A 9,738-nucleotide genomic window follows, 5' to 3' on the forward strand; every position below is an offset into this window, starting at 1 on the left:
TTGTGGTGCACGGGCTTCTCATCTCGGTGGCTTCTCTTGTTGTGGAGCACAGGCTTTAGACATGTGGGCTTCGGTAGTTGAGGCTCACGGGCTCTAGAGCGCAGGCTCAGAAGTTGCGGCACGTGGGCTTAGTTGCTCCGTGGCATGTGGGATCTTCCTGGACCAGGAAACGAACCCGTGTCCCCTGCACTGGCAGGCGGATTCTTAACTGCTGCGCCACCAGGGAAGCCCAAGACTAGTTGTTTTTATTAAGATTGTGTGATTTTGCTTAAAATAACTCTGACATATTTGCATCTCCATCTCCATTTTTTTGTTTTCATAGTAGGAAGGCACCCAGGACCCAGACACCATAGTGCTAATCGCTTTGAGGAAGGCATAGGATGTTAAGTGACTCCTTTAAATTCTTTGTTGAGTGAGCTCTTTCCTGCTTCATGGACCCGTTCCTGGTTAATCTTCTTCATGAGTTGGTGATTTCTCCTTGTCTCCTCTAGCCCTATGCAATCCTGGAACAGCCTGGATCTGTGGTGGTCTCGGGAGATGTGAATGAGAGCAGAGCCAGTGGGTTCCCCTAGGAAAGGAAGGAATCCTTTCTGTTTATTTATAAAGTTCAGATCCTGGGATTTTTCCAGAATACATGCTTTTCTAAGGTGGGTACACATTCTCTCCTGGTGGAGAGAAGAGTGGGGAAACTTGCATAGCACAAATCTGGGTGAACTTTAGTCCTCTAAGGAAGAGAATAAATAAGGTTATACCATATTTCAGTTTAGCTCTCTCCTGCCTGACTAGGATTTTCCTGTTTTGTTACCAGGCCAGAAACTTTATGACTAGCAACATTGTTTTGACTTCTAAACAGAACCACTTAAAAGGGCACCCCACCCCTACCCCCAACCCTGAGAACTGCAATTAACAAATTACCAGATTAAACTCAGACTCTGGACCTCATCTCCTTCCCCAGAAATTGAATCAAAAGACTACTTAAAATGGTAACAAGGAACTGTTACTGGTTTTCATGTTGTTGGTTTTTAACTGATAAGTGCTGCCTTATTTATCAAGTGGTCTTTCATGTGGGTTTGTTTAGAAGTGAAAACAGTGCCAACCGGGAATTTCTTTTTGTTCATGCCTATGGCCTGTATAGTTATACAGGATCTAAAAGTTTCTCATGCCTATTATAAAAGTTCCTCTTGTTTTGGATGTTCTGTAAATTACCCAGGGAGTGATGTTTTTAAAGATGTGGGTATAATTGTAATACTGAAAATGTGTGCCCTGAAGCCTGAGATCCAGACAAGCTTTGTCTAATATTAGTGAGTTGTTTTGATATCAATCAGTAACTTTCTGACCATGTTGCAACTGAGGAAAAAAATAGGACAAGGAAAAAAAAAAATTGGAGTGTGAGGGGAACACCTAAAGAAGTGTTTGGTCTTTCCCCTGCTGAAAGGCACACTGATACCTCCAGGGTAGGTTGTGGTTAACTGGAGCCAGGTCTTATCCCAGCCCACAAGGGATCCATAACCATTCGGCTTCCTTGGAGGGGTTCAGTTCTGCAAACATTTTCATGAGAAATAGTTGCTGTTCTCTAGGATAATATAATAATATAATCTTATTGGGAGATTCTAAATGGATAATTTCAGTACTGTACTAAATGCTCAGATTGAGGTTAGATAAAGGATGTCCCTCTCCATCCACCCCTCCCTCCCCTAGGAGGGTCTTCAGCCCAGCATGGGAAGGAATGTGCTGATCCTGAAGAAAGCCATGTCTAGAAGAACTTAGTTCTCTTGCATCCAGTACCATGTCCTTGGTGACTAACTTAAGTCCCTATTTTAGAATTAAAGAGCACAGTTGGCTAGAATCAAGTCTTGGAAAGCAGGAGTTCAGGGGTTCTGTAGTGACTTTGCCAAAGAGTAACTTTATATTTATCTCCTACCTTTGTTCTTTAAAACAGGCATTATAGTTTTGTATCTTCCCTGGGCATGTAAATAATTGAGGGGACTCAACATAATTATTATTGGCCACATTGAAGTTAAATTGGAAACATTTTCATTAGCTGAAGAGAAACTGATACCTGTTCCAGATGGAACCTCTGTGGTCCTGGCTGCATACTTTGGAGACCATTCTGAATAGTTATTAGTCTTCAAGGTGTTTAGAGTGCCCAAGACAGACTTTATACTCATGGATTGTGTTCTTCTCAGTTTTCCTTTTGTCTCCCCCTTCCTCAAGTCATAAAACCATGAAACATGCTTTTCTTGTTCTGATTACAAAGTATTACCTATAAAATCAAACCAGTTTAGAGATGTAAGCAGTTAAATTATAACTCCAGTAGTTTTTCTTTAAAGGGTCTCTTCCCTCCTAAGTTATAAGTGCCAGCCTACATTCTTGTGCCCTGTAGGTTCTCTGATTTCAGATGCTAATGTGGTGTTCTGGGAAATACCTCTCCAAATTATCCTTCTCTTGACCTGTGAGTCGTGCTACCAAGGTCAGTCACTTCACACACTACCATAATGACAGCTCTGTCACACCAAGGGCTTGGTCCACTTCCCAAGACCCAGCTTGGGTCCTATCAGCAAAATTCATCTCCCCCTACTCCCTCCCCCACCCCACCCCCCACACACACACCAACTCAGGCTCCTCACTACCACAGACGAGAAACTGTGAGGTAGGGTTGTTGGTTAATCTGGTCTATCTGGTCTTATTTTGCCCTCAAGGCCAGTTTTGTGTGGGATGGACGAGTGTACCTCATTTGGAGCTGCGAGTGAATGCCTTTCATTGGACCTACCCTGAGAAAGTGAGTGTGAGTGAGGAGTTGTTAATATGAGATGGAGAGTATGCCCTGAAACCTCAGTCCCATTATTCATTCTTTAATGTCCCCTTTGGCATCATTATTACAAAATAGTAATTATTTGAAAGCATCCAGGGAAAAGTTTTTGACTTCCAGTTAAGAAGCAAGTTAGAGCCCCTTTTTAAAAAAGCAAATCACACAGCAAAGCGTTCTGTAATTCCGTGAGCGAAGTGGAGATTTTTTTTCCAGTACTTTTCTTCTGGATTAATTGGCATGCTAGTGAGTCTCCCTTGGTAAAATTTTTCATGCTCATAGTTTTCTTGTTTTCAAACTTTACCTCTTATAAGTACCTAATTCCTAGTATTAGATCTTTCTATTTTCAGAGTCATGGAGAACTATTAGCAAGTCACTTATGTTGCTGTAAATAAGTCTTAAAGTGACTTGTCTGAAAGCAGTAGGTGGAACAATTTTTTTCTATTTATTTATTTTGAAGAGTGTAGGTTCAGTAACATGTAGACGAGGATGACCAAGGAAATATTTGTGTATTGAAAATGTTAAAGTAGTTCCTTTCAGCACCCCCCCCTTTTTTTTTTTTTTTTTTTTGTGGTATGCGGGCCTCTCACTGTTGTGGCCTCTCGCGTTGCGGAGCACAGGCTCCGGACGCGCAGGCTCAGTGGCCATGGCTCACAGGCTCAGCGGCTCCACAGCATGTGGGATCTTCCCAGACTGGGGCACGAACCCGCGTCCCCTGCATCGGCAGGCGGACTCTCAACCACTGCGCCACCAGGGAAGCCCCTCAACACCCATTTAATCAAAGCACTTGTCAGGGAAAACCCACTTTGGACCCATGTTCATATAGTCATAAACAGAGTGTATGTACAGAAGAAGTCTGGATAGATTCAGTGTTAAGGAAAATCATATAAACTGGGGAAAAAGTCAAAAGGCTGACCACATGCCCTTTTAATGTCATCTTCGAGCATTTTCTAACAGGTTCACCCAAGGATTATTTAACTCTCTGCAACATGGTTCTCAAAGTCTAGTCCCCAAACATCAGCATCACCTGGGAACTTGTTAGAAATGCAACTTCATGGACCCTACCCCATACCTACTACATAGGAAACTCAGAAATGGATCCCAGCAACCTGTGTTGTAACAAGTCCTTCAGCTACTTCTGATACAACTGAAGTTTGAGAACTACAGCTCGAGGGGAATGGTAACTATAACATCTGAATAGTAAACCAATAATATTAATAAATAATGCTCACAGTATGGAGAAGTAAAAGTAGCTTTTTAGTCACGCATAAAATACAGGCACCCCCAATTAGAATGGGTGCTTGTTTTATCTTGTATCAAACAATCGCACTTCTCTTCTAGTGCTAGGGTCTACGTGAGTAGACACCGCAGTTGTGGGAAAGTGGCATAGAAACCAAACCAGAATTTGGCATCGCTTCGCTGTTTCACCATTGTCTTTGCAAAAGTCAACGAGAATGCCTTGTAATTCTACCACTGTCTTTCATATGTGAAAATTTCTTCTGATTTCATAGGAATCTTGGGAAACATGGAGCCAATTAGTGATTTTAGGGAATGTTTGTTCTGTGTATAGGGTGCCTATCTGATTATCCAGTTTCCCACAGATGCCTTTTTGGCTTGTGCCTTGTTTTGAAACTTGCTCCATTGATCATATCTCCTGTGTGATTAGAAGCCTTTAGTGTTTGGGGAAAGAAGCCGGTGAGGATAGCCATCAGCTCTGAGAGGAACGAGCTTAAGTAACATGTCTGTCCAAGTCTGACGTGGGCATATTTGGTCCTGTGGTGCTTGATGAGAACCGACTTGGGAGTGACACCCTTTCTAACTCCACTTCTGTGTTACAATGATACTTAGACTGTCTAGAGCCCCAGTGACCTCATATTTTGAAGGCAGGCCGAGAAAGGTCCTAATCCATTTATAAGTTTTGTTGAAGGAAGGATATTTATTTTATCATATGTCACCATGATGATAATGGGCCTTTTAACTGTGGAAGGTCTTCTGTTGTCAGACTGCCCTGTACTGTACAAGATTTCCAGTGACTCATCCCCTCTCTAATGTCATAGGTGGGTGTGTTAAACAACCATGTGACGTCATTCTAGCTATGGAATGAATTGCTTGCACATAGGTGCAGTTCTTCAAAGTTTAGGACCTGATATTTTATCTAGGCATAGTCCATATAAAAGTTACTTTCCTTGCCCAATAACGTATGGTCATTTTGTTTGTTTGTTTGTTTTTTAATAAAGTTTAATAAAGTTTGTAAATACTACTCTTTACATAGCTTGCTTTTCTTGGAACTTTAAAACAGCAAATAAAGGTATGTAATTTGAAAATGAGTTTTCTTGTTTTTCTGAGAATTCTGGTAAAGATATTGTTTGCTTTCCAGAACTCGGATAAATAGACTGTTTATTCTTTAAGATATAGAAGTTGCCAAAATTCATTGACCTCTGCAGTCTCTGATCTCACCATAAATTTAATTCATTTCATTTGTGGACCTTGCATTAAGATAATTGGGAGGGGAATTGAAGACCCTTTGCTTTAAACAAATTCAAAATAGGAAATACGTAAATTTAAAAAATGATAAAATTAGGGGCTCTTGGCAAAGGCTTTACAATATTGATTTCTTCAAGTAACAGGAATTTTAAAGTATCCAATTTGCAACAAATAATGTAAGCATTACGTGCATGATTGGGTCACAGAAAATTTGACACACCAGTGTCTTTGACCTCTTGTTGCTGCACCAACTGTACAGAGGTTGTATGTTGAATTCTGTGCCCTCCCTCCCCCCTGCTTCATTTGTTCCTGTAGGGTAACTTTCCCCCCACTTTCCTTATAAATTGAGGTGGAGAAGCACAATTTAACTTTTCAGTATGACTCTATATAGCTGTCAAGATAGTATGATGCTGAAATTAAAGCTTCCATATGTGACAAAACAGACCTTGGAAATTTTGGATGAGAGGATTCTCCTACTTCTTTGGATAAGAAGTAGAGGGAAATTTTTTGGCTTTCTTAAAGGTCAAGATATTTGAGAAGTCATTTCAGGAAGCCCTTATTTAAGATAATCCTTAAGGATTGATTTATCATTGTCACTGGTCCCAGTTTACTTTCTTTGGAGAGCCTGGAGAACAAATAAAGGGTCCTGTCTATATTAGAGGTAGAGTGTGACCCAGAGCCTTGTGGAAAAGAGATCCTAAGAATAGCCTTCTGTTCAATTTACTTATCTGTCTCTTCTAGGTCTGTGGCTTTAATTAATTAAGATTTAGGTTGTAGGGCTTCCCTGGTGGCGCAGTGGTTGAGAGTCCGCCTGCCGATGCAGGGGACGTGGGTTCGTGCCCTGGTCCAGGAAGATCCCACATGCCACGGAGCGGCTGGGCCCATGAGCCATGGCCACTGAGCCCGCGCGTCCGGAGCCTGTGCTCCGCAATGGAGAGGCCACAGCAGTGAGAGGCCCGGAAAGAAAGATTTAGGTTGTAAATCAACTATATTTAAATTAAAAAAAATTTTTTAATACAAAGGAACTTAAAAAAAAAGATTTAGGAAAGAACTTTTTCAGCTTTGAAACACTCAGACCTTTTGAGGTGCCTGACTTGTCTGTGGTAACTACTCAGAAGGATTGTATCTGTGTGCATGAAGAACAATCTAGAGAATGAGTATAAGCTATGCCTCGGTATTCTCATCTGTAAAACGGAAATAAAGGAACTTCTTTGGTGGTCCAGTGGTTAAGACTCCACACCTCCACTGCAGTGGGCACGGGTTTGATCCCTGGTCTGGGAACTAAGATCCCACATGTTGTGTGGTATGGCCAAAAACAAAAAAAAAACATAAAATGGAGGTAAAACTAGAGTTTTGGAAGGATTAAATTACTTAATACATGCAGAGTACTTAGAAATGTGCTTAGCATATAATAAATGCTCAGTAAACATTAGTCATTATCATTAGTAGCAGTAGTAATAGGTTTTTTAAAGTCTTTTAACTTTATTTTTTATTAATTAATTTTATTTTTGTCTGCGTTGGGTCTTTGTTGCTGCACGCAGGCTTTCTCTAGTTGCAGCGAGTGTGGGCTACTCTTTGTTGTGGTGTACGGGTTTCTCATTGCAGTGGCTTCTCTTGTTGCAGAGCATGGGCTCTAGGCGCACGGGCTTCAGTAGTTGTGGCACACAGGCTTCAGTAGTTGTGGCACATGGGCTCGGTAGTTGTGGCACACGGGCTTAGTTGCTCTGCGGCATGTGGCAGCTTCCCGGACCAGGGCTCAAACCCGTGTCCCTTGCATTGGCAGGCAAATTCTTAACTACTGCACCACCAGGGAAGTCCCAGTAATAGTTTTAAGTAGCAGTAATTGTAATTTCTCTTAAAAGTCAGTCAGGTCACCCATCCACCCCTACCACCTTCCCCATACCCTGTGAACATAGGCATAGAATTTATAAAGTTAATACCGTTTGTCTAAAGTAGTACTGTCTCTGTAATGCTGGAAATGTTGTGTATCTGTACTTTCCAATTCAGTAGTCACTAGCACATGTGGCTGAATGGTGACTGTGTTGGGCATGCAGGTCTAAAGTATAGTCTTTACTTGGGTTTGATTTTACATATTGTTATGTTTTACAAACACTCTTTTTGATTCTATGACTAGTTTTTCCCCTTAAGAGGTATGTATTCTTATACTACATTTGTAATCTCTTTACACCCAGCAGTGGTAAACATTGGTTTGCCTTGCCTCATGAAGTATTGGTTATTTATTTCAAAAGATATTATAGGAAATACATAGTACACATGAAAGAGCAAACCCTAACTAGTCTTATCATGTTAACCATTGGTTTTTGTTTCCAAATCATAATTAAGTATATTTGAGTTACCCTTCTGGGACTTGAGATGACCTCCTTTTCATATCATGTAGCATCAGTTACAATTTCATTTCTATTGTACTTCTTGAGCTAAATAGTTACTCTGCCAGGAATACTCTAATCATATTGTAGTAGTTAAATATGTCCACCAGTTCAGTTCTGTTCTCATAAACTTTGTGCCATGTAGAAAGCAGTACCATCAGATGTCTGTGGCCAATTGACCTGGTATTAACGTCGTATTAATTTGCTTTAGCAATGATAATAACAATACCAGGCACTGTCCTAAATGCATTATGTGATTTAAGTCATTTAATTTTCCCAACCACTCTTTTATATGGATATTCCTTGATCTATTTAGACACTGCAAATAAGCATCCTTGTATCTTTTCTTTTTTCATTTGCCCAGCTATCTTGTTAGATTAATCGCTAGAAATGGAATTTCTGATTCAGAGCATATGCACTTAAACTTTTTTGATACAAACTGCTCATTTTAAGTTAAAAATCCTATTTTTGTTTGTTTCCATGTTTTGCTTATTGGGGGAACCTTGGTATGCTGCTTCACTTTTCTGTGGGGGGAGGGTGCGCCTTGCAGCTTGCGGGATCTTAGTTCTTATTTCAACAAGCAGGGATAGAACCTGGGCCCTCGGCAGTGAAAGCACAGAATCCTAACCACTGGACCACCAGGGAATTCTCTGCTTCTTCACTTTATACACTCAATTTAAAGGCTGGGATTTCCAGTATCTCAAATTCAAATCCAAATTTTAGTCTGGAAAGTTTTTAAGCTACTACTCTGCTGAAGTCTGTTACATATTTTATTAGCTTTTTCCAACTTTTTCACAGTACTTAGGAGTTCCAAAGTAGGGGCAAGAACTTGAAGCTTTGTTTGGTATTTCACAAATTAAATCATTTGGGGGTAACACTAGCATTTTAACTAGACTGTTGTATTAGTTAGGCTTTCTAGTTGGGCTAGGAGGCTTCCTCCTAGGAGGGCAAAAGTTTTTAACCAGAAATCATGAGATTGTATGAAAGACAACATATCATGAGTAGCCCCCTTAGTCGTGATTCCTGTGAGATATGAGGATAGCAAGAACTGACTCATGGAATACTTCACCTAGTGTCTCAGCAAGAACCATTCCTAGAGAAGACTTGTTTCTGTGGTCAGATCCTGGTCTGGATTGATGTGTGTTCTATTAGAAAAGTATTCAAAATATCTGATGCTCACTCCATATTCTGAGTGCCGGTACCTTCCTAGTAAATCATGTTGTTACTTTTTTTTTTTTTTTTTTTTACCACACCATGAGGCTTGTGGGATCTTAGTTCCCTGACCAAGAGTTAAACCCAGGCCCTCAGCAATGAGAGCACAGAGTCCTAACCGCTAAACTGCCAGGGACTTTCCTCATGTTGTTACTCTTAAGTTGCATCCCAGGGAAAGACAGTCCTCTTCTCCACCTTCTCAACCTCAGGACTGTGTAATCGACACCATTAAAGCAGACTGAGCAGGGCTTTTCAAACTGTGTTCCCGTACCTCTTGCTGAAGGGGGAGGCCGAGTTATTCACTTAAATTGGAGCACCTCACAGCTATCATGCTAATATACTGCTGGGATTCTTTCTGCTTAAGATTTCCTTTGAAAAATAGATCCTATAGCTTTAACAACAACAAAAATTCTTTTTAATATTCCAGTATTAGTCAATACTGGATGAGACAAATTACTTTGGTCTTAAGCAAACTAAAGGTGGCAGGTAGAGTAAGAGATAGGGAGAAATCGTTATTGTTTCAAAGACAAGAAGCTCTGAAAAATGATGCTTCTGTGGGACATTTGTTAGCCGTAAAGTTTTCCAGCATAAGCCAGATTTCTATTGTTTTGAAATTTGAAATCATAGCTCAGAGGTCCAGCCTGGAGGGCCTTAGTAGCCACTCTTGGCTGCAGTTTCATTGGAATACTTTCATATCAAGCCTTGAAAGTCCGCTTCCATTGTGCTAGTGAGGCCCATAGCTAGGGGCCCAAAGGTCACTATGTTAACATTTGACTTATAGGACAAAGGAGAACTGCATTCTGCCTCCTTTTTTTTTTTTTTTTTTTTTTTTTTTTTCGGTGAGCGGGC

The 9,738-nt window shown here is 40.7% G+C and overlaps 1 protein-coding gene across 1 annotated transcript in view; it reads left to right on the forward strand.

The window, feature by feature from the left end:
- FBXO42 (F-box protein 42) overlaps positions 1-9,738 on the forward strand; it is a 95,267-nt gene that overhangs the window by 79,017 nt on the left and 6,512 nt on the right. The gene's annotated exons all lie outside the window — the stretch shown is intronic.

This window comes from Neophocaena asiaeorientalis, unplaced genomic scaffold (genome assembly GCF_003031525.2).
Source record: "Neophocaena asiaeorientalis asiaeorientalis breed wild unplaced genomic scaffold, Neophocaena_asiaeorientalis_V1.1 scaffold275, whole genome shotgun sequence".
Lineage (NCBI taxonomy): Eukaryota > Metazoa > Chordata > Mammalia > Artiodactyla > Phocoenidae > Neophocaena > Neophocaena asiaeorientalis.